We start from the raw sequence: 25,881 nt of genomic DNA on the forward strand, positions 1-25,881 counted from the left end.
AATTGGAAAAATATTTTTTATAAAATTTCATAAGAGGTCATCAAAAAAAAATTCAGCTCCAGAAATAATATTTATCGGGGAAAAGTTAGTTCCAATGTAGGGGTATACCATCCAAAATTGTATTTTTGGTTGCTTTTGGCTGCTTTTATTTTTGGGTATTCTTCGTTTGAGTCCCAAAATGGCCACAAAACTTCACTTTAGAGACCAGATGTTAAAGAAGAAAAAAATCTTGAACGAATTTTGCTATAGTTCGCTAAAGAAAAGAAATCCCTAGCTCTAATATATACCCGAGAAAAATTAATTCAATATGAGGGAATACAGACAAAAAGTAGATTTTTGGGTATATTTGATTTTCGGTCAAAAATAGCCAAAAAAAACGCCGATTTTTGAACATAGTGTAAATGAGAAGAATATTCTACATCAGATTTCATTAGGGGTTATATCGAAAAAATAAACTTCAGATAAAAATTTTCAACGATAAAAGTTAGTACCATTTTATGGGCCCACATAGAAGAATATTATTTTTGGGTATTTTTCATTTGGGTCCAAAAATGGCCACAAAAATTCACTTTAGGAACCCGATGTTAGAGAGGAAAATTTTTTTAATCGAATTTTATTATGGGTCGCTTAAGAAAGGAAACTCCTAGCTCTAATGTATTCTCGAGAAAAAGAATTCCAAAATAGGGCTATGTAGACAAATAATATGATTTTAGCTGATTTTTGGGTATTTCTGATTTTGGGCCAAAAATAGCCACAAAACTCCCATTTTTGAGCATAGTGTAAATGAGAAGAATATTCTACCTAAGAATTAATTAGGGGTTATTTGGAAAAAATAAGCTCCAGATACAATCTTTAAACCAGAAAAGTTAGTACCATTGTAGGGGTACACCAACAAAAACTTTATTTTTGGGCATTTTTGATTTTGGTCCCAAAATGGCTACAAAACGTCAATTTAGGAACCAGATATTAAAGAGGAAAATATTCTACATCGAATTTCATTATAGGTCGCCAAAGAAAATAAATCCATAGCTCTAATGTATGTCCAAGAAAAATAATTACAAAATAGGGATATGTAGACAAATAATATGATTTTAGGGAATTTTTGGGTATTTTTGATTTTGGGCCAAAAATGGCCATAAAACGTCCATTTTTGAGCATAGTGTAAATGAGAAAAATATTCTATATAAAATTTTATTAGGGATTATTTCGGAAAAATTATTTCCAGATACAATCTTTAAACGATAAAAGTTAGTACCATTGTATGGGCCCACAAAGAAGAATATTATTTTTGGGTATTTTTCATTTGGGTCAAAAAATGGCCACAAAACCTCATTTTAGGTACCAGATATTAAAGCGGAAAATATTCTTAGTCGAATTTTATTATGGGTCTCCAAAGAAAATAAATCCGTAGCTCTAATGTATGCCCAAGAAAAATAATTCCAAAATAGGGGTATGTAGACAAATAATATGATTTTAGGGGTTTTTGGGTATTTTTGAATTTTTGTCGGAAATCGCCACAAAACGCCCAATTTTGAACATGGTGTAAGTGAGAAAAATGTTCTACATTAAATTTCATCAGGGGTCATTGAGTAGAACTAATCTCCAGAAACAATATTTGGCCAAGAAAAGTTAGTACCTTTATAGAGATACACAAAAAACAATTTTATTTTTGGTCATTTTTGATTTGAGGCAAAATTCTCCTACAAAGCTTCACTTTAGAAACCCAGTGTTAAGGAAGAAAATATTCTACATCGAATTTTATTATGAGTCGCCAAAGAAAAGTAGTCTATAGCTCTAATATATACGCTAGAAAATTAAATCCAAATTCAGGGTATACAGACAAAAATATGATTTTTGGGTATTTTCGGGTATTTTTGGGCATTTTTGATTTGAGTCCCAAAATAGCCACAAAACGTCACTGTAGGGAGCAAATGTTGAAGAAGAAATAAATCTTCATCAAATTTTACTAAAGATATCCAAAGAAAATAAATCGCTAGCTCTTATATATACCCGAGAAAAATAAATCCAATATGAGGGTATATAGACAAAAAAATCGATTTTTTTGTATTTTTGATTTTGGACCAAATATGGAAATATAACTTGGTTTTTAGGACCCACTGTCAATGGGAAAAATATTTTTTATAAAATTTCACTAGGAGTCGTGGAGAAAAGTTAATCTCCAGAAATAATATTTAACGGGGAAAAGTCAGTTCCAATATGGGTTTATACCATGCAAAATTATATTTTTTGGTGCTTTTATTTTTGGGCATTTTTGATTCAGGTCCCAAAAATGGCCACAAAACGTCAGTTTAGAAACCAGATGTTAAAGAAGAAAATATTCTACATCGAATTTTATTATGGGTTGCCAAAGAAAAGAAATCTTTAGCTCTAATATATACCCGAGAAAAATAAACCCAATGTCGGAGTATTTATGATTTGATACCCAAAACCTGCACAATACTTCAATTCTAAAAGTTGGTTTACATTGAAAATATGTTAGGAAAATATTTTTTCTCCCTCAATCTGTATTGCGGAAAGGGAGGGAGGGGGTGGTGTGAAATGAAGATGTCCGGTTTTGGAAAAGTTTCCCTTGTTGTTGCCTTGACCACCTATTTCTGATACAACAAAGAAAAAAAAGCTCCAAAACCGGACATCTTCATTCCACACCCACCTCCCTCCCTCCCTCCCTTCCTCCCCCCGCCAAACAAATGAATACCTTTCACAAACAATTCGCAAATACATTAATTTGATCCGAATCAACAACGGCCAGCAAAGTAAGACAATTCCGAGCCCCACCCCTCCTTTTCACCACTCATCAACTCCCAAAACAATGGTGATGAAATCTAACTCTCATCAGCCGCAGGCGTATTTTGCTTGTCTTATCTCGGTCCTATAGGGCTTCTTTTCAATTACAACCTCAAAAAAAAGAAAAAAATTGAAAAAAAAAAAAACTAAAACAAATGAAAAGACGAAGAACAAAGAAAAAAACAAAAACAAAACAAACATCTTAAAAAGGTATTTAGTGTTGCAAGGCTCCTTTCACCCCCCTCCCGCTGCCCATACTAGGCCATTAAGGCTAGCCAAAAAGGGAAACGAAAAATTAAAGATATTTATCCAAATCCCAGGGCAACAGTGGTTTCTGGAATCCGGCAAAAAAAGGTAGGGAAATTTTTTTTTTTTCCCAAGAAGTGGCAAATTTTCAGGACTCAAGATGGGTGGAGAAGGGATTTGTTTTGGGACCCAAACTTGAATTTTCCCAAAAATATAAAAAAATAATTTTTAAAAATTCTTAAAAAAAATTTCGGAACCCATTTGTATTTTTTTAAATTGGTATTGGTTGAAAACAGTGTGTGTGTGTTTGTTTTACACCACTTACTTTGAACTCGGCATAAATTACTCATTTGAAAAAAAAACCGGCAAAATGGCAACAACAACCAACCAAACAACAACAACAAGCATTCTACAACAACAATTTCCCAACCACGCCAACCTGTTATTCCCTCCAGACTTTCATGGTAAAACCCTCCCCTGGGCCCACTGCTGGAACCCCTCAAAGTTTCCCTCCAAACTTCCCATCCAACATCCATTCTCCTCCCCCCCCCAGGAGCCTGGTCAACTACTGCCATTCATTCGTCTTTTTTTCCTTTTTTTTTTTTTTTTGGTTGGTTCGAAAATCGTTGAATTTTTCATTCCATTTTTGTTTCGAACCAAAAACAAAAAAAAACAGAAAATTTCACCAGTTTTTCCTCCATTTTCCTTTTAAGCGTTGTTTTCATGAGTCAATTTTTTTCCTCGCTTTTGGGTTTCGTAGTTCGTTCGGATCAGGTTATAAATGTGGAAAAAATAAAGTGGCCCCAAAAAGTGACCACACACAGAAAAAAGCAAGCAGTGAGGGGGAAGGAGGGGGGGGTGTTGTGTGGAGACCTAAGCTAGTAGCACGCACATCAATGGCCACACAAATCTAAGGCAATTAGGCAACAATATTTGGTAGGAAGTGGAGGAGGATGGATGGGAAGAGAGGGAAAAGGGGAGAGCATGGGGGAGAATAATATTTTATTTATTGAGCGAATTTTGATTTCAGTTTGATGGAGAGTCGATAATGGACGCTTAATGGAACTGGACAATTTGGCTGGCAAATAAAAACTCCTGAGGCTGAGGAGCCTCAGTAGAGCCAGTAGAGCTTGAATTCGGAAATTTTAGAATACCAAAAGGAATGGACCTACCTTCACACCAGATCTTGTGTTGATAGAAATATTACGATGTGTGAAATTTGAAGATAATCGAGTGGTAATTATTTTATGGGTGTTATAATTATTCAAAATTTTGACCGGGGAGATACCAGAAGGAGTAAGCCGATATCTACCATATTTACACCAGATCTTGCGTGCGTCGAAATATTGTGATGTGCTAAATTTGAAAGCGATCGGTTGCCTTTTTCCCATTTTATGAGCGATTCGGTTATTCAAAATTTTGACCCCTTTGTGGGGTAGGTACCAGAAGGGGTGAGCCGATATCTACCATCTTCGCAACAGATCTTGTGTTAATTGAAATATTGGGATGTGTTGAATTTGAACGGGATCATATCCTTATTTCCCATTTTATGAGCATTTTGGTAATTCAAAATTTCGACCCCTTTGTGGGGGAGGTACCAGTAGGATTGGGCCGATATCTACCATCTTCACAAAAGATCTTGCGTTAGTCGAAATATTGTGATGTCCTGAATTTGAAAGCGATCGGATGCTTTTTTCTCTTTTTATGAGCGTTTTGGTTATTCAAAATTTTGACCCCTTTGTGGGGGAGGTACCAGAATGAGTGGTCCGATATCTACCATCTTCACAACATATCTTGTATTAATAGAAATATTAGGTTGTGTGAAGTTTAGAAAGAGTCGGTTGCTTAATTCGCATTTTTGGAGCGTTTTGGTTATTCAAAATTTTGACCCCTTTGTGGGGGAGGTACCAGAAGGGGTGGACCGATATCTACCACTTTTACATCAAATCTTGCGTTGATCAAAATATTGGGATGTGTGAAATTTGAAGAAATTTGAGTGCTTATTTCGAATTTTATGAGCGTTTTGGTTATACAAAATTTTGACCCCTTTGTGGGGGAGGCAACAGAAGGGGTGGTCCGATATCTTCCACATTCACAACAGATCTTAAGTTGCTTGAAATATTGGCTTATGTAGAGTTTAAAAAGAATCGGTTTATGAGCATTTTGGTTATTCAAAATTTTAACCCCTTTGTGGGGAAGGTACCAGAAGGGGTTATCCTTTCTATCCGTTCTCCACTCCAGATCCTGTGTTGTTAGAAATATTAGGATGTGCAAAATTTGAAGACAATTGTACTATTATTTTACATTTTATTAGAGTTATAATTTTTCGAATATTTTGACCCCTTGTGGGGGAGGTTCTTAATGGAGTGGGCCAATATTGTCTATTTTCCCACCGGACGTAGTACTGATAGAAATATTGGGATTTCCAAAGTTTGCAGAAAATCGGAGAATTCTTTCTTGTTTTATGAGGTAAATTGTTTTTTTTTGAAAATTTTGATGTTCTGAGGGGAGGTACCATTAGGAGTGGGCCGATATTGTCCATTTCCAAACATTATCTAAGTTTGATAATAATATTACGATGTACCATGTTTGGACCCTATCGACAACTTTCATGGAGAGTTTTCGTGCTCACCAGCCCGCCGGACAGAGAGAGGGATGGAAGGACACCCCTAGTGCGCCTGAAAATATCCTGAAATGGATTTGATCCAAAGAGACCTAGGGAGGAAACCGCTATTTCGATGAGGCACGTTTTGGTCGTATTAAGTGATACAGCCATATGGCTGAGGGTACAAAAAAATGTTGGTGAACGAAGATCGCGGATTTTTAACGACATTTTTAACATTTCCTGGTCAGACTCGTATTTTTTTTTTTACAGAAAATGAAAATCTCCATTCGAAGACTCCATTTTAAAATTTCCTGGCCAGACTCGCAATTTTTGTTACAGAAACGAAAATCTCCATTCAAAGGAAATATCCCAGTCAGCTCAGCTGAAATACTTTCAACTGAAATCTCTAATCCCCAGACATGTAGGAAGATAGTTTCCCTGGAAAAATACCTGTAGCGGAAGGAAGCCAGCTACCAAGAATACCACGTCATTATCCTGCACCTACGCAAAATGCAGAAAAGTAGATAAAACAGCCAGGAAAGATATGCCAACAACAACAACAATATTACAATAACAACAACAACAAATATAAGATCTATGTCACATGGAGCTTACACCTCTGCGAGATTTCCTATTCCAAGAAGTCTTGGTGCAATGACATCAAATGTCATAAGTAAAGAAGCAGAAAAAAGAAAGCGGGACACACATTAAAATTACTCACCTTCCATACCCCTCCCCTACATAGAGCCAATGACAAAACCCAGAGGGGGGGGGAGGTGGCGGGCAAGTAACAAATATTGTTATTTTCTATAAAATAAATAGAACGAATAGGGAGAAGAAAAGGGAATCAAATAATGAAATAAATCGAGAAGAAAGAAGAAAGAAAGACACAGCTGTAATGTGAGAATAAGTGGGACAGCCGTGGGACCCCTTCCCTCCCATCTAACCAACCATATGTCAAACATATTGGCGACAATATTGCAAATGAACTCTTTGGCGTCACTGCAGCCACTGCTGCAATGGAGGCGAAGTCTGCATTAAAGGCCACCACCGTTTCCCCAGGATGAGCAGAAGTCCCATAATCACCAGATGAAATGTGGATGGTGTCATCGTCACCACCCCCACATCTAAGGAAGGGTAGCCACAAAAGATAAATTGAATCTACTTTGTAGGGTTTCAGCAGATAAATATGTATGCCTCCATGGTTGGGTATCTGACTATTTAATTGGTTGGTTGCTGGCCTGGCAGCCTGGGGTGGCCAGTTTGATTCGAAACCGTGTAATGAAAAATAAAATGAAATTAATAACACCGGGCGACCAAATTCGATTTTTTCCGGGAGATTATGGAAGTGGAGCTAAAAAGAGAAGACACGTATAACGGCGTTCTGAAAATTTTTAACGCAAAATAACCTAAATAGACGGGGCAAGCTTCTCCCCTCTTCCAATTTTTTGGAATTTTCGAACTAAGATTCCTTGGAATCCCTTGATTTTTTGGTATATAGTGTACCTGGCAATGGAGAGCTAATAATGGAAGACAGATGTATCGACGTTTTGAAAGTTTACAGCGAAAAGTAACCTGAAGAGGAGGCAAGTTCTGCAATTTTTATACCCTCCACCATAGTATGGAGGGTTTATTCAGTTTGTCATTCCATTTTGTAACACCTCGAAATATACATTTTAGACACCACAAAGTATATATATATTCTGGATCAGCATAAAATTCTATGTCGATTTAGCGATGTCCGTCTGCCCCTCTGTGGAAATCACTCTAGCTTCCGAACCAAATGAAGTAGGTTGATAAAATTTTACTCAAATGTGTATTATGGACTTTTGGTAATGAAAATGGGCCATATAGGTCCACATTTTCGTATAGCCCCCATATAACGGTATCTCCCGATATTCGGTATTTTGATAATTTTAGCGACATTATTCACCGGAATTATTTCAAATTTGTTATTGGAAGTTAGAAATAGATACTACAGCTGAAGACAGAAAATTGTGTGTGCAGGTCCACGTCTTCGTATAGCCCCCATATAACGGTATCTCCCGATATTCGGTATTTTGATGATTTTAGCGACATTATTTATCGGAATTGTTTCAAAATTGGTATAAAAAGTTCGTAAGGGATACTACAGCCTACGACAGAAAATTGTCGGTGCAGGTCCACGTCTTCGTATAGACCCCATATAACAGTACCTCCGATATTCGGTATTTTGATGACTTTAGCGACATTATTTATCCGAATTGTTTCAAATTTGGCATTTGAAGTTCGTAATGGGTACTACAGCTTAGGACAGAAAATGAGTCATGTAGGTCCACGTCTTCGTATAGCCCCCATAGAACGGCACCCCCGATATTCGATATTTTGATGATTTAAGCGACATTATTTACCGGAATTGTTTCAAATTTGGTATTTGAAGTTCGTAATGGGTACTACATCCCAAGACAGAAAATGAGCCATGTAGGTCCACGTCTTCGTATAGCCCCCATATAACCGTACTTCCCAGTATTCGGTATTTTGATGATTTTAGCGACATTATTCACCGGAATTGTTTCAAATTTGGTATTTGAAGTTCGTAATGGATACTACAGCTTAGGACAGAAAATGGGCCATGTAGGTCCACGTTTTCATATAGTCCCCATATAAGGGTATCTCCCGATATTCGGTATTTTGATGATTTTAGCGACATTATTTACCGGAATTTTTTCAAATTTGGTATTTGAAGTTCAAAATGGATATTACAGCCGAAGACAGAAAATTGTCTGAGCAGGTCCACGTCTTCGTATAGCCCCCCTATAACGGAAACCCCGATATTCGGGGTTAAGGCGTTTGACTTTGTTGCAGTTTTTTTTTCATCTCACCCTGTAGCTTTTTTTTCCGTTTCGAATAGAGAGCATTTCCGATGAAAAAATCTCCTAACCAGCCCGAAGCTAAAAAGAGAGTCGCCAGCATGGAAAGCTTTTCGGATGAGTGATCTTCTACTGAGTGCTGCTGAAAACAGCACTGATCAACCGGAGCTGAAAAGAGAGCCGCCTGCATGGAAAGCTTTTTGGGGTGGGGTGGATGGTCTGAGCTTTTATTCCATGCTGCTGAAGAGAGCATTTTTCAGAGTTTCTGAATAGAAGATTTCCTAGCGGAAAGCTCTCTTTAGAAGAAGATTTGCCTGGCTGAACAGGGGCTGTCCGAAGGGAAAACTTCTACTTTCCCACTGCTAATCTACCATTCTGGCTCGAAGAACTTTTACCAATTGCCTGTAATTGTTGATTTTTGTTTTGTAATTTTCGTTTTCGTTTTTTTGTTTAACAACTTCTGTTTCAAATTTATGACCAACTTCGAAATTGCTTTAATTTCCTGTTGGATACTCCAAACTTGAAAAGTTCGGTTCTCACTTCACCAGCGACAGGAAGAAGCAAAGTTTGCTGGTAGTCCATTTTTATCTTGGCCAGACTTTTTAGACATTGTTCGGCCAACAAAAGGAGGGGGGGAGGGGGTTGTGCGAAACCGAGAGACACACATTCTGCCGGTTGTCCCACAGACCAGGCAAAGGACATTCACCCAGGACCCCGGAACTCGATGAGACATTTCAATGAAGTGTGTGGTCGGTTGGTAGGTAGGTAACGAATGATTCATGGTCACATGAATCACTAAGTAAGTGCCAGGAGCCACAGAGGGAGAGGTGAGGGGGAGGGTAGGAGGAGGGATGAGGTGTCATCTAAGCTTAAAGCTCCAACAATGGGAATCATAAACACCAGAACTTTAATTAAGAATATCTGTGTGTGTGTGTGTGTGTCTAAAACAATGGACCAACAAGAAACGATGGCAGAACAATCGAGCAACAAAGCCACCATTTAGCCACCAAAGATTATCCGAAGCAGCTCCAGAACAATTGCCATTAACATCACAGCTCTGCCAACTAGGAGACATATCAAATTATTTTTGGTTTCTTTTTGCTTGGTTTTTTTTTTAGAGCAAATGCAAGAGAGAGAGAGAGAGAGGGAGAGGGAGAGAGACGGGAAGGATGCAGACTAACATACATTGGGGAGGTCCTTAGTAGACGATGGGGCACACAAAAAACATAAAGATGTTGTAAAAATAACAGCAGAAACAAAAAAAAAACAACAACAAGAAAAACATAAAAATATTTCCACAGCAAAAAAAAAAACCGGAGAAAACTGAAAACTAATACAGAACCAGGACGACGACAGTCTGGCTATGGGTAATAGAACAACGACATCAAACCAATGACAACAGCAACAACAACAGAACTGAAATTTGTAAAACAGCCATGATGACGGCGACAACTGGCATGCAGCTGGGGGAGGTGTCGCAGCAAATCACCAGGGATGCGGGTGACAGTAGTGAGATTACATTCTGGCCCAAATCGAGGACACGACTAAGATCCGCTTAATGATAAAATTGTGAGTGGGTTTTTGAAAAGCTAATTCGGTAGGGTTTCATAAAAGATTTCCATACGGAAACCTGCTACTGACTGTCTGACTGTTTTTGGTACCTCCCCCACAAAGGGTCAAAATTCCGAAAAATTATAACTCCTATAAAATGCAAAATAAGCTTCCGATTCTCTTTAAATTTCGCACATCTTAATATTTTAACTAACACAAGTTATGTTGTAAAGATGGTAGATGTCGGACCACTCCTTCATGTACCTCCCCCACAAAGGGGTCAAAATTCCGAAAAATCATAACTCCTATAAAATGCGAAATAAGCTTTCGATTCTCTTTAAATTTCGCACATCTCAATATTTCTTTCAACACAAGTTATGTTGTGAAGATGGTAGATGTCGGACCACTCCTTCATGTACCTCCCCCCATAAAGGGGTCAAAATTTTGAATAGCCATAAAGCTGCTAAAACCTGAAACAAGCATCTAATTCCTTTCAAACTTCGTTTATCTTAATATTTCTATCAACACAAGTTATGTTGTGAAGATTGTAGATATTGGTCCCCTTCTTCTGGTACCTCCCCCACAAACGGGTCAAAATTCCGAATAATTAGAACTCTTTTAAAATGCGAAATAAGTGTCGGATTATCTTCAAATTTCTCACATTCCAATATTTCAACTTACACGAGATCTGGTGTGAAGATGGTAGATATTGGACCACTCCTTCATGTACCTCTCCCATAAAGGGGTCAAAATTCCGAATAATTTTAACTCTTATAAAATGCGAAATAAACTTCCGATTCTCTTCAAATTTCGCATATTCTAATATTTTCAATAACACAAGACATGTTGTGAAGGTGGTAGATATTAGACCACTCCTTCAGGTACCTCCCCCACAAAGGGGTCGAAATTCCGAATATTTATAACTCTTATAAAATGCGAAATAAGCTTCCAATTCTCTTCAAATTTCGCACATCTGAATATTTCTATCAACACACGATCTGTTGTGAAAGTGGTCGATATTGGACCACTCCTTCTGGTACCTCCCCCACAAAGCGTCCGATTTTCGAATAACCGAAACGCTCATAAAATGCAAAATAAGCATTCCATTCTTTTCAAACTTCACACATTTTAATATTTATATTAACTCCAGATCTGATGTAAAGATGGAAGATATCGGACCACTCCTTCTGGTACCTACCCCACAAAGGGGTCAAAATTTTGAATAATTATAACTCTTATTAAATGTGAAATAAGTGTCGGATTATCTTCAAATTTCACACATTCCAATATTTCAACTAACACGAGATCTGATGTGAAAATGGTAGATATTGGACCACTCCTTCATGTACCTCCCCCACAAAGGGGTCAAAATTTTAAATAATTGTAACACCCATAAAATGCGAAATAAGCATGCGATCCTTTCCAAACTTTACACATTCTAATATTTTCAATAACACAAGATCTGCTGTGAAGATGGGATACATCGGTCCACTCGTTCTGGTACCTCCCCCTCAATGGAGCTAAAATTTTGAATAACTAAAACGCAGATAACACCCCAAATAAACATCCGCTTCACTGCGAACTTGGCTCATCTTAATATTTTTATTGAAACATGATTTGGTCTGAAGATGGAGAAAATCCGGCCACTCCTTCTCGTACCTCCCCCACAAAGGGGTCAAAGTTTGGAATAGCCTTAAAGCTAATAAAATCTGAAACATGCATCGAATTCCTTTCAAACTTGGTATATCTTAATATTTCTACCAACACAAGTTATGTTGTGAAGATGGTAGATATTGAACCACTCCTTCTGATACCTCCCCCACAAAGGGGACAAAATTTTGAATAACCAAATCGCTCTTAAAATGCGAAATAAGCATCTGATTTGCTTCAAATTTCACACACTTCAAAATTTTTACCAACACAAGATCTGATGTGAAAATCGGATATATCGGCCCACTCCTTCTGGTATCTCCGCCACAAAGGGGTCACAATTTCGAATATTTATATCTCTCATAACCTGCAAAACAAGTCAGCGATTTACCGAGAATTTTATCTCTATCCCTTCACCCAATATAAAATTTAGTACTCTTTGGTACTATTCGTACAATTATAGTAAACATATCCAAAACATCACCAAATCTCATTTACAGATAATAACAGTGACATCAATATCAAATTCTAGCCCTATCCCTTCACCGAATACCAAATTTAGTACTATTTGGTACTTTTCGTACAGTTATAGTACATATTTCCAAAGTCATCTCCAAATCTCCACCTCAGACACCATCAGTAATCTAAATATGAAATTTCAAAATTTTTTCCTCTATCCCTTCACCCAATACCAAATTTAGTACTATTTAGTACTTTTCGTACAACTATAGTAGGAATTTCCAAAACTCACCCCCCAAATCTCCACTTCGGATACTATAAGTAATCGAAATATTAAATTTCAGAATTGTATCTCTATCCCTTTACCCAATACCGAATTTAGTACAATTTACTACTTTTTGTACAAATATAGTACACATCTCCGAAACCAACTCCATATCTTAATTCTAAATAACAACAGACACCTCAATACCAAATTTGAGGTCTCCAGCCCTATTCCTTTATCAAATACCAAATTTAGTACCATTAAGTACTTTTCGTACAAATATTGGACGAATTTCCAAATCCACTTCAAAATCTCCACCAGAGACCTTCAATAATATTTGCATTAAATTTTAGAATTTTATCTCTATCCCTTTATCAAATACCAAATTAAGTACTATTTAGTACTTTTCGTACAAATATAGGACACATTTCCAAACCCACCTCCAAATCTCCTCCTCAGAGACTATCAGTAATCTAAATATGAAATTTCAGAATTGTATCTATATCCCTTCACCCATTACCAAATTTTGTACCATTTAGTACTTTTCGTACAATTATAGTACACATTTCTGAAACATCGCCAAATCTCAATTACAGATACCATCAGCAATCTAAATATCAAATTTCAGAATTTGTTCTCTATACCATCAACCAATACCAAATTTAGTACCATTAAGTACTTTTTGTACAAATATTGAACGAATTTCAAAATCCACTTCAAAATCTCCACCAGAGACCTTCAGTAATATTTGAATTAAATTTTAGAATTTTATCTCTATCCCTTTATCAAATACCAAATTTAGTACTATTTAGTACTTTTCGTACAAATACAGTACGTATTTCCAAACCATTACCAAATCTCAATTACAGATACCAACAAGAACCTCAATATCAAATTTCAGAATTGTATCTCTATCCCTTCACCCAATACCAAATTTAGTACCGATTAGTACTTTTCGTACTATTATAGTAGACATTTCCGAAACCACCTGCATATGTCCAGGCCACATATGAACAGCGACCCTAATACCAAATTTCAGAATTCAAGCACTCTCGGTTTACCCAATACCAAAATGGTACCAAATATAGTACTATTCGGTACTTTTTGTGCACTTGAAGTACACATTTCCAACATACCACCTATGTATCACAAACCAACCAGCAACAGTGACACCAATACAAAAATTCAAAATTCCACCTACATCCGTTTACCCCTAAACCAAACGCTTCCAAATTTAGTACCATTTAGTACAGTTCGCACACGTAGTACAAATTTTTAAAACCCTGTTCATGTATCAACTTACTTTCTAACCTTGATTCTTATACCTAATTTCATTTTTTTTTTCTCTGTCCGTTCACATAACACCAAATGGTACCGCCTTAGAAGTTTAGTACCATTTTAGAACTTTTCGTAACCTTAAAGTTCGAATTTCCAAAAAAACCTTTGGTACACCTATCCTGTACACCATCAGTGACTCACATTCCAAATTTTAAAATTCTGGCTCATTTCATTTGTCCAATACAAAGTATTCAACTTTTAGTACATTTTAGTACTTAAAGTACGAATTTCCAAAAACCCCTTGGTATATCTATCCTGAACTCCATCAGTGACATTTATTTCAAATTTTTGAATTTTAGCTTCGTCCGTTTGTCCAATACGAAATATTGAATTTTTAGTACATTTTTAGTACTTTTCGTACCATTTTAGAAAGAATTTCCAAAAACCCAGCCTTATCACCAAGGCTGACCCTCGTGAAAAAATTTTATATTTTAAGGTCCTCAACTCCCCACTGTTACCTTTTATCTTATTTTTATAAAATATCCGGTTTTCCCCACTGTAAACTGACCAAGGTCCTTTTACTGCAAGTGTCCATGTCTTTGATTGTTTGTTTGTCTTTTTTATTTTTCTCTTTTTTTTTTGTTTGTTTATCACCCAAAAAGAACCTCCAAAAACAAAAAAAAAAACGGAATTTGAATATCAACTCCTGAAATGCAATTACTTAGCCCCTTGAGTGCAAATCAGGAGGCCAAACAACTTGCCATTGCAACACAAACAACCAACAGCCTTTGAATGTTAAGTGCTTAGCAGACGGGATGGCTGGCTGACTGGCTGACTGTCTGTCTGCCTGTCAGTTTGTTTGTTGATGATGGCAATGGTGGTGGTGGCGATGGTGGTTTTCCTGTCAGTTGGTTTGTTTTGTTGACAGCCATGTCTCTCTCTCCTGCTGCTGCTGGCGCATACAAACGTGTTACGCTTTTATGTTATTAAAAAAACAGACACGCTCACATGCTTGCAAAAAAAAAAACAAATAAAAATTAAAACAAAGAACCAAAAAAAAAAAAAAACAAAATAACCCGGCATTTTTGGAGAGCAGATCACCAAACCCGCCAAGGGCCGAATTACAATCTAAATGTGTGTGTGTGTGCGAGGCATACATTATTAGTATTTTTCCCACAATTTCCTTTTAATTCGTCATTCGTATTTTTTCTACTTTTTATTTTCTACATTAATTTTTTTCTCTCTCTCACAATTTTCATATTTACTCCATGGCCCATGGGCCCCAAGGACTCATAGCTGTTAGTCCCTTCAAAAAAAAATCTACACACAGATATGCCTCATCAAACTCTTATTGGCAATTTAAATGGTTAGGCAAAGAGAAAAAGCAAGAGAGCTACATACATTCTCAGCTTTCCTATTTCTCTCTCCTTCTCTCTATCTCCATTAGCATAGATTTCAATTGGCAAAGGGACATGCGCAAACATTGTTAGAAATATTAATTTCCCATAACAAGAGAATTCATAAGGTAGCCTCTCTCTCTTTCTCTGCCATACTCTTCGCAATAAAGGCTCTCCCTTTACAAGTCTCCATCACATTTCGCTACATTTGTAATGGCTTTTAACAGCCATGTAAGTTTGTTTTTTTTTTTAATTAAAATAATTTAACATTTCTTTTCCATGAATCCTGTTTCTCTCCTATTTTTCTAACCACCTCTACCTCCCCCCTCTTCCCTTCCCACCATAATTTTCCCATTTTTTGTATTTTGTGAGTTATGCACGTAGCCATTAACAATTAACTAAACTCCAGTGTAAATGAAATAAGTGCTCACTCCGTTATATCCCCTTGCTGTTGTTGTTGTTGTTTTTGATGTTTTTTGCTGAGAAGAGAGTGAGTATATGAATGGTGGAGAGTAAGAGTTTGAGTATCTTGGGGGTTGTTTGTCCCTGTGTAATTACAACACCAACTATGTGATGAATGAGTTTTTAACCGTTAGTTGAGTTTGTGTTTGTTTGTGTGTTGTTGTTGTTTTTGATGTGGTTGTTGTAGTTTTTGCTGTAACGACATGTAACGCATTAACTCGTTAGTTTTTTGAACGTTTTTAGATTTTCTTTTGTTTTTGGTGGGAGAAGAAAATGTGGCACGGGAAATGGAGTTGTTAGGGAGTGAGAGAGAGAGAGGGAGAAATTTAAATTTTTGAAAGCCCTTTTTAATAAAATTAAAATAATTAAAAAAAAAAATAATTGAAAATAACTCCTTCTTTTAAATTTTGAAAAAAAAAAGGAAAATCGCATTTCGGATCCGAGTTCCACAAAGTTTTCGAAATTCACTTCATTTGGCCTGATATTAGACTTTATTTGCACAATAAACCTGAAATCGGATAAAGAATATTTATGGGAGCTATATACAAATCTTCTTTCACCAAACTTGATGTACTTGCTTCTTTACTGAATTCGGTCGGCTGTGCCAAAATTCAGGTCATTCAACTAATCCAAAATCGGTTGATTCTATATATGGAAGCTACATCCAAATCAGAACCGATCTTGATAAAATTAGGCAGAGGTATTTCTGGTCTGTATCTGATATCTGATACCAAATATCAATCTTGTGGGGTGCATAATACGATTTAAACATCAAATCGGATGAAAAATATATATAGAAGCTATAGCTATATCTGAACCGATTTTCCCCAAATTTGATGTACCCGTTTCCAGACTGAATTCGGTCGGATGTACCAAAATTTAGGACTTTTGGGCAGATATTGGCCATTTGCCGCACAATTAACTCGATATCGGTTAAAGATATATATGGGAGCCATATCCAAATCTGAAGCGATCTTGATACAATTAGGCAGAGGTATTTCTGGGCTGTATCAGATATCTGGTAGCAAATATCATTCTTGTGGGGTGCACATTACGAATGTGGGAGACTTAAACATCAAATCGGATGAAAAATATATATAGAAGCTATAGCTATATCTGAACCGATTTTCCCCAAATTTTATGTACCCGTTTCCAGACTGAATTCGGTCGGATGTACCAAAATTTAGGACTTTTGGGCAGATATTGACCATTTGGTGCACAATTAACTCGAAATCGGTTGAAGATATATATGGGAGCTATATCTTAAACTGATCCGATTATAACCAATAGGGTTCGTCCTTGGGCCAAACAAATATTGTTTGGAAAAATTAATCTCAATCGGATAATAAATGCGACCTGAATTTTGTTCATAAGAATACATGGACAGACGGACATGCATAAATCGACTCAGAATGTGATTCTATGAAGATCCTCAAAATTAACTATAGGTCTATCTCGCTTCCTTCTCCATGTTACATACAAATGCACAAAAACATAATATCCTTACCACTATGTGGTGTAGGCTATAAATACGTTTTTCGGGATCAGGATAGAAATACCTACTTCTGGAAAATAATGCCAAAAAAATCCGGCAGTTTTTACGGAACTAGATCCCACAATTGAACAAATCCAATCGAAATCTTATATTCAATTCAGTTTTTCGATGACTGTTTCGCCAGGACTGGAAGTCTCTTCAAAAAATATTCTTAAAAAAAAATCCACGTCTCGAAGGCTGTTTAAAAAATATTCTTTAAAAAAAACCACGAACCGAAGGCTCTTTTAAAATTTTTCTTTAAAAAATCGACGAAGGGAAAATCCTGGAAGGGTCTTCAAAAAATATTTTTTAAAAAATTCACGTCTCGAAGGCCCTTCAAAAATATTCCTTAAACAAATGCACGTCTCAAAAGTCATTAAAAAAAACTTCTTTAAAGAATCAACGTCTTTAGTGTTCTTCGAAAAATATTCCTAAAATATCCACGTCTCGAAGGCTTTCCAAATAAAATATTCTTTAAAAAATACACGTCCCGAAGGCTCTCCAAATAAAATATTCTTTAAAAAATCCACATCTCGAAGGCTTTTGAAAAAAAAATCTTTAAAAAATCCACGTCTTGAAGGCTTTTAAAAAAAAAATCTTTAAAAAATCCACATCTTGAAGGCTCTCCAAATAAAACATTCTTTAAAAAATATACGTCTCAAAGGTTCTTTAAAAAAATATTCATTAAAAAATCCACGTTCCGATGGCTTTTCAAAAATATTCTTCAAAAATAGTCCACGTCTCGGAAGCTCTCCAAAATATATTCTTTAAAAAATCCACATCTCGAAACCTCTTCAAAAAATATTCCTCAAAAAATCCTCGTCTCTCAGGCTCTCCAAAAAATACTCTTAAAAATCCACGTCCCAAAGGCTCATCAAAAAAATACTCTTAAAAATCCACGCCCCGAAAGCTCTTAAAAAAAATATTCTTTAAAAAATCCACGTCTCGAAGGCCCTTCAAAAATATCCTTAAAAAATTCACGTCTCGAAGGCCCTTCAAAAAAATCCTTAAAAAATCCACGTCTCGAAGGTTATTTAAAAAAAATATTCTTCAATCAACGTCTTTAAGACTCTTCAAAAAATATTCCTAAAATATCCATTCACGTCTCGAAGGCTTTTCAAAAAATATTCTTTAAAAAAATCCACGTCTCGAAGGCTCTTGAAAAAATATTCTTTAAAAACTCCAAGTCTCGAAGGCTGTTAAAAAATATCTCTTCAAACACATATTATATAAATTCTTGATCAGCATAAAATTCTAGGTCTATTTAGCGATGCCAGTCTGTCCGTCTGTGGAAATCACTCTAGCTTCCGACCGAAATGAAGGAGGTTGATAAAATTTCACTCAAATGTATGTATATTATGACTGCAGGACTTTTGGTATTGAAAATGGGTCATGTTGGCCCACGTCTTCATATAGCCCTCATATAAGAGTACCTCCCGATATTCGGTGTTTTGATTTTTTCTACGACATTATTCACCGGAATTGTTTCAAAATTGGTATTTGAAGTTCGTAATGGATACTGCAGCCCAAGACAGAAATTTGTCTGTGCAGGTCTACGTCTTCGTATAGCCCCCATTTAACGGTACCTCCCGATATTCGGTATTTTGATGATTTTCGCAAAATTATTGAACGGAATTGTTACAAAATTGGTATTTGAAGTTCCAAACTATGAAGAAGTTTGTGCTGATCCAGGTCTTCCCCATATAGCGGTAACTCCCGATATTCGGTATTTTAATGATTATAGCGACATCATTCACCGATATTATTTCAAGTTTCGCATTTAAATAGTATAATGTCTTATGACAAAAGTTGCCTATGTTGCTATGGTCCATGTCGTCGTATAGACACTAATATAATGGCTATATTCGGTATTTTTAAGATTTTAACAGAATTTTTAACGGATTTTATTTATTAATTTATTTATTTATTTTTTTTTTTTTTTGAATATTACCGAATTCTTTCCAAATGGTGAAGGTTATTCAAAGTCCGGCCCGGTGGAACTCACCGCTTTTTTACCGTTTTTTTTTTTTTTTTTTTTTTTTTTTTTTTGTAATTTACCATGTCAAATATTTGGACAATGAGATGTTGTCAAAGTTATAACATAAGAACAAAAATTAAACATATGATTGCACAAGGTAACCTTCTTAATTTTGCATGAGTCCATGTGATATTTTTAGAAAAAAAAATTATTTGAAATCACTCACATTGCGCCAAACCGATCTACGTTTTACGACGACTATTAATGCACTGATTTATTTATTAATATTCAATGAGATTTTTTTCAAATTTGTATGTGTCACCTCTTCACCTACAAAGCCAAAAAAAAGGCAAACTGATAAGAGACTTTTTTTTTGTAAACAACACTGAAGAAGAAAAAAAAATTTTATTCATAAATTATTTTTTTTATAATTTATTTTGGGTTATTTTTTTATTATATTTCAAAGCAGATGTTCAGATTTCCCACATTCTCTTGAAGTATAATTATTTTCGATTATATTTTAGCAAAACTATTATTTAATTAAAAGAATTTGTTTAATTTTTCATTTGGAAACAATATTTTTTTCTAATTCTCCAACAACAATCCGCTGACACAGCGAGCGAAGACTCATTTATTTTGCAACACCAACAACGAGAACAAATCTCATTTGGTCTGGCGACAGATATATTGTCATTTTTTCTCAAGGAATTTTGCGCCATAACTCAGTTGACGATGTGGTGGATTGGAGGCCATTCCACCACCAGCAACAACGACATCATACGATAATGATAACCTACAACAATTAATCACAATATGCCCAAACTCCAAAAAAGTATTGGCTGGCGTTTTTTTTTTATCCCAAAGGACACTTTCTACCACTACTACTACTACTATTCGCACAACAATGTATAACTGGAATGTTACGCATAAGCGTAACATAACAGCAGCGTAACGGTAAATGTAAAAAAATAACGAGAAATGCAAAAAAAAAAACAAAATTAACTCAACACTTCACAGATAATGATACTAAAATGTCTTTCTCTTTTTCCAAATAAGTCTCCAAGAGAAAAATAGAAATAAAGGGAAAGTCATAAAAACTGTAAATTTCACGCTCTTTCCCTTGATTTATTCAGTAACAACAAGAAGAGAGTGAAAGAGCGTTATTTTCATTTGAAGTCTCCATTTGTAAACTTAACAGAAGAGTAGAGTACATTTTTTTTTTTGTATTACCGTTAAATTCAATTTGCCAAAGTCTCTGTCTCTGAGCATCTCATTGCAGAGAGCGAGAGACAAAGAGTGATAACTGTCCTATTGTATTTTGGGATTTGCTACTACAACTGAGTGTATTGTATAAAACTACTACTACTACTACGACGACGACGACTATCATTATGCTAACGGTACAAAACTGCCGACAATCTGTACAACAGCAACAACATCGATATATGTGCGAAGGAAACCGTATCAAATTGCAATGGAACTCATTCACATAATAGGAGTTTAGATAACAGGGCTGCCATCCTTTCAATATATAAAAATAGTTCAAATCTCCATTCAAAATTTGAAAATAAAATAATTGTTATACCCTCCATCATACATATCGAAATAATAAGTTAAGACCCAACAAAGAATATATATCTTAATCAGCATAAAATTCTAAGGTGATTTAGCCCTGTCCGTCTGTTGTAATAGCGTGATTACAAATTAGTCAAAAGGAATTTAGAAAGGAAGCTAAAATTTGGCACAGGGCAATCTTTTGTGCAGGCAGGTCAAATTTGAAGATGGGCTATAGTAGTAGTAGTAGAGTATTTTTTATTTAAACATTTCAAATTCGTTACAGTGTATGTAATATTAAATTAAACTTTTATGTAATATTAAATAAAAAATTAGATATATAATATCTATAAGACAATAGCCTATGGCTGTCTGTCTGTAGCTTATGTTGTAATTTTTTTTTTTTTTTTATTATTATTATTATTTTTTAAGACATTGTTTGAAAATACAAATTGGGATTTAAAAGTTAAATTCAGATAATAGCTGATTTCTATATTGTGTACAAATTTTTATAAAACTTGCGACATATTTCCAATTTACAATATATCCATTTAAAATATTTATAAGGTCATCTTCCTTAAGCAGTGTCTTTTTGAAGAACATAATTCTAAATTCTTTAAATATGGGGCAGTTACAAAGAAAATGTTGAAGATTTTCAGCTTCCATCAAGTTGCATAAGGAGCAGAGTGGGTTCCTATTTGCATCTATATTATTGAGATTAAGTTTGATAATATCGCTTCTGGCTTTGAATATCCACATTTTCTCCTCTGACGTTAACAGCGAGTTGATGTAAGTTTGACCTACTGATGGGTCTAGCTTCGAGTAAATTCGGGTCGTTTGATTGGCTCTATTTATGGCATCGCACCAATATTTGTAATCTAATGTCTTTAGGAGGTGATCTTTTTTTTCCACAACTTCGCTTTTGGTACTATTTAAATTAAATGGTTCGATATTGTTTTGCATTAAGAGAATATGCTTTGCCCAGTAAATGTCTTTTTGCAGAACTATTTTCGCCAGTTTGTGAGGTAATCGGTCGCTATTGTAATCAAATATGGCTCGAATGATATAATCCAAATGGGTTTTCAAGGAGAGGATATGGCTATGTTCCATGTCGGTTTCTAATCTTAATATGTATGTTGGTGTGAAATTTGGGAGTTTTAATATTTTCTTCCAGAAGTAAATTTCTAATTTGTCTACGTCCTCAAAATTTGTATATCCCCATATTTGCGCGCCATATTGTTGGATTGATCTGCAAACTGCTGAGAACAGTTTCCATTTTGACGTAATTGATACATCGGGCTTATTCAAAAAGGATTTCCATGTAGAGTTTATACAGTTTTTGGATGAGTTATTTCTTGCCAAAATGTGGTTTTTGAAAGAGAGCTTTGGTGTTAGTAAGATGGGCTATATCTGCCCACGATAGCATATAGCCCGCATATAATGGTACTCCTCATATTCGGTGTTTATATTATTTTAGCGACATTATTCACCGGAATTGTTTAAAATTTGGAGTTCTAATGGATACTACAGCCTAGGACACAAAATAGTCTGTTTTTATCATGTTTTATGAGCTTCGCGGATATTCAAATTTTTGACCCTTTGTGGGGGAGGAATGGTCCGATATCTACCATTTTTTATAACAAATCTAGTGTTGATAGAAATATTGAGCTTTGCCTAGTCTGAATGGAAGCGGATGTTAATTTCGCGTTTTATGAGCTTCGTGGATATTCGAATTGTTGACCCTTTGTGGGGGAGGTACCAGAAGGAGTGTATCGATATATTCCATCTTCACAGCAGATTTTGTGTTAGTAGAAATAATGGAATGTGTGAAATATGAAGAGTCTTTGTGTATTTGTTTGCAACAGGCAAATGGAAACGAGATAGAGCCATAGTTCCATTTGATGATCTGCATAGAATCACTTTCTGAGTCGATTTATGCATGTCCGTCCGTCCGTCTGTCCACGTATTTTTGTAAACAAAGTACAGTTCGCATTTATTGCCCTATGCAGATGAAATTTTGCACAAATCATTTGTTTGGCCCAAGGACGAACCCTATTGAAATTGGAGATAATCGGTCAAAATTTAGATATAGCTCCCATATATATCTTCGTCCGATTTGCCTTTTATTGTGCACCAAACGTGTAATACCAGTTCGAATAGTATGAAATTTTGCACTTACGATCAGATTGGACCTGAAAATAAGTATGCCAAATTTGATCGAAATCGGTTCAGATATAGCTATAGTTCCCGTATATATTGTTCATCCGATCTGTTATTTTTGTCCTCCGCAGCCGTAATATGCACTCTATAACAACAATATTTGGGAAAATATATCAAATGCAGCTCAGAAATACCTTTGCTAAATTTTATCGAGATCGGTTCAGATTTGGATACAGCTCCGATATATAACTTCGTCCGATTTACCATTTAAATGTGATGGAATTTGGCACATACGACCGGATTTTAGTCTAGAAGGTAGTATGCCAAATTTGGTGAAGATCGGTTCAGATATAGTCAGGGAAATATATCAAATACAGCTCAGAAATATCTTTGCCAAATTTTATCGAGATCGGTTCCGATTTGAATATAGCTCCCATATATATCCTTATCCGATTTCAAATTAATTGTGCACCAAATGAGCAATACAAGTCCGAATTTAAAAGATACAAATGCCTTGGTATATTTAGTCCTTTGAATTTTAAATTATAATTATGATCATAGGGTGTATGATTGAATTCTCCCATAAAAACTTTTAATAGTTATGTGGAGCTCAACTAAATTAGCAAAGTGGTGTAGGGTAACATAAAATCGACCCCGCCCGACTTTAGGACTTTCTTTACTGGTTTTTAAATAAAATTACATGTGAAAGTACACCCGAACGAAGCGATTGTTTTTCCTTCTCATAATTTTGTTCTTCGAGCAAGAATTTCAGATCCGGAAGGTGGGGTGTCTACTCTGGTTTACAGACGTACTGGTCAAAAATTGTTTTTTTATATTTTACCATAGCGTTTTGGTTCCAGATAAATTATAGATTTTAGAATATATATTTTAAAATTCGATTTTTTGAAAATATATTTTTTATCAGTCTTTAATAAAAAATAATATTCGATTTCTAAAGATATATATATTTTTTTTTTTTTTTTTTTTGATTTACTGGTTGTGTATTTTTTAGGAATATTTTTGATTTTTGTCTTTAATTTATCAATGTCTTTAATAAAAACAAATATTGGATTTCTAAAAATTATTTTTTTAGGATTTACTAGTTGTGTATTTTTTAGGAATATTTTTTTATATTTTTTGCCAACAAAAATCGGAATTATTTTGGATAACAAAATGCGTGGTTGTTTTCCCTGAAATCATCTGTTTTGCTCACCTCTGGTCTATCGGCAAACCGACTTATATTTTCTAATTTGTTTCTTTTTTAATTTTTCTTCAAATTCCTTAATTTGCATCTTCAATGTGCACTTCACACCATTTCGACTTTTGAAACCTCACCATATTATCCATTATTGTTATTTGGCAACTCTGATCTATAATGGCCGTTAAGTATTTTATGGAGAGCAACAGTCAATGAGCACGCAAAAGGGAGAAAACGAGAAAGAGAGAGAGCGAAAAAAATATATTCTAACTCTGAAATAAATCCAATGTTTAGTTATGGCTCTTCTTCTTCTCCATATATTTTTTAGGAGTTTTTCACAAAAAGCATAGAAAGCCCTGTCTTCTCCCCACAACCTCCTCTCTTCCGGCCTTCAGCTTAACACCCAACGATGATACAGTCGTATTATTTTTTTTATTGGAGCAAGTAAAATATATGTGTATATATGTATGTAGGAAAAGTACTATCAAGGATTTATCAATGTAGCTGGATGTGTGTGTGTGTATCACACACACACACGTATATCCTTGTAGTGCTTGTGTGCAAGAGGGATAAGCACAAGCAAGGATATTTTTATTGTAGTAGTTGTATTTTCCAAATGCGTATGTGTGTGTGAGTAAAAAATATAATTATTTTCTGCAGCCAAAAAAATGGTTTTCAATTTTCCAAACATTTATTTATTTATTTTACCATAAAAGTTTTGAATGGTTTTTCTCCTTGGTTTGTTGATTGGGATTTTGTTTTAACTCCACTTTTATTTATTTCAAGTTAGGATTTTTCCTTTTCAATTCATTCTTTTTTTTTTCTATCTTTATTTCTGTTTTGAAGAATATTCACAAACAATGGTACATAAAAATTTTTTCGCTTTTCTTTTCTTTTTTGGTTTTCCTTTTTTATTCTTAATTATTGGAATTTTTGTTTAAATTTTCAATTTTTTTAAATTATTTTTTACAAATTACACGACGCGTGTTTGCCTGGTATTTTTTTGTTGGAACTGGAAATAAAATTTTAATTTGCCTTTTTTTCCACAAACACACACTCATTCACTCACTCAGAGCACCAAATTTTCTTTCATTCTTATTTTATTTATCCTTTCTATCTCTGCCTTCAAAAGCCACCGTTTTAAGGCATCCGCAGCCTTGTCCGTTACGGCGCAATGATTGAAATTCTAATAAGTCCAATTGGCGAAGAGTTGCTGCAGCAACTGGCATGGCCAAAGTCTCCATTACTCGTTACTTTCCATTTACACAGAGCAAGTACAGACACAACTCAGCAAAGAACAACAATAAGAATCATTAACAGCACTGTTAGGCAAGTGCAAGGGAGAAATGTGTATAGAGAGAGAGAGAGAGAGAAAGTAAGAGAGCCTAATTCACACACACAGCATACCATATCATTTCAAACAAACAACACAAAGGACTCTCATCAGAATTAATATTACATTGGAGAGCTCTCTCACTCTCCCTCTCACAACACCAACTCCAGCAAACAGAGAATGACAACAATTATTTTCTTGCTGAATGCCTTTATGAGTGGGAGAGTGTATGTGTGTGTGTGTTGTGTGATTTACTACTACGTTTGGTCACTGTGTAACAACTCTACAACGGTGGTTATTGATTTTTGTTGTTGTTGTTGTTGTTGTTGCTGCTCTGCTGCTTCTGCTGTTTGGTTTCGGTTTGTTTGTTGTCTGCTTCTTCTTCTTCTGCTTGTTCTCCAGTTTCTCCTTGGCCTTATGTCCTTGTTGGGGTTCAACGCCAGAAAAGAGACCAATCTACTATTTCACATTGCCAAGCCAAAAGAAGAACGGGCCTGCAATGCAAAGGAACGGGACCAAATAATATGACACTGTCGCCAAATGATGACGGCGCCGCC

The 25,881-nt window shown here is 35.4% G+C and overlaps 1 protein-coding gene across 2 annotated transcripts in view; it reads right to left on the minus strand.

The window, feature by feature from the left end:
- The window catches only part of LOC101895950 (uncharacterized), a 180,602-nt gene extending 155,293 nt beyond the window's left edge, over window positions 1-25,309 (minus strand). Inside the window, exon 1 of one of the 2 annotated variants that reach the window (XM_059124124.1) lies at window positions 24,700-25,309. The gene's annotated coding sequence lies outside the window, so the exon portion shown is untranslated. Of the gene's footprint in view, window positions 1-19,305; window positions 19,386-24,699 lie in introns of those variants that run through there. The other variant, XM_059124123.1, reaches the window with a different exon arrangement.
- Window positions 25,310-25,881: the final 572 nt, after the last annotated feature.

Source organism: Musca domestica, unplaced genomic scaffold, assembly GCF_030504385.1.
Source record: "Musca domestica strain aabys unplaced genomic scaffold, Musca_domestica.polishedcontigs.V.1.1 27, whole genome shotgun sequence".
Taxonomy (NCBI): Eukaryota; Metazoa; Arthropoda; class Insecta; order Diptera; family Muscidae; genus Musca; species Musca domestica.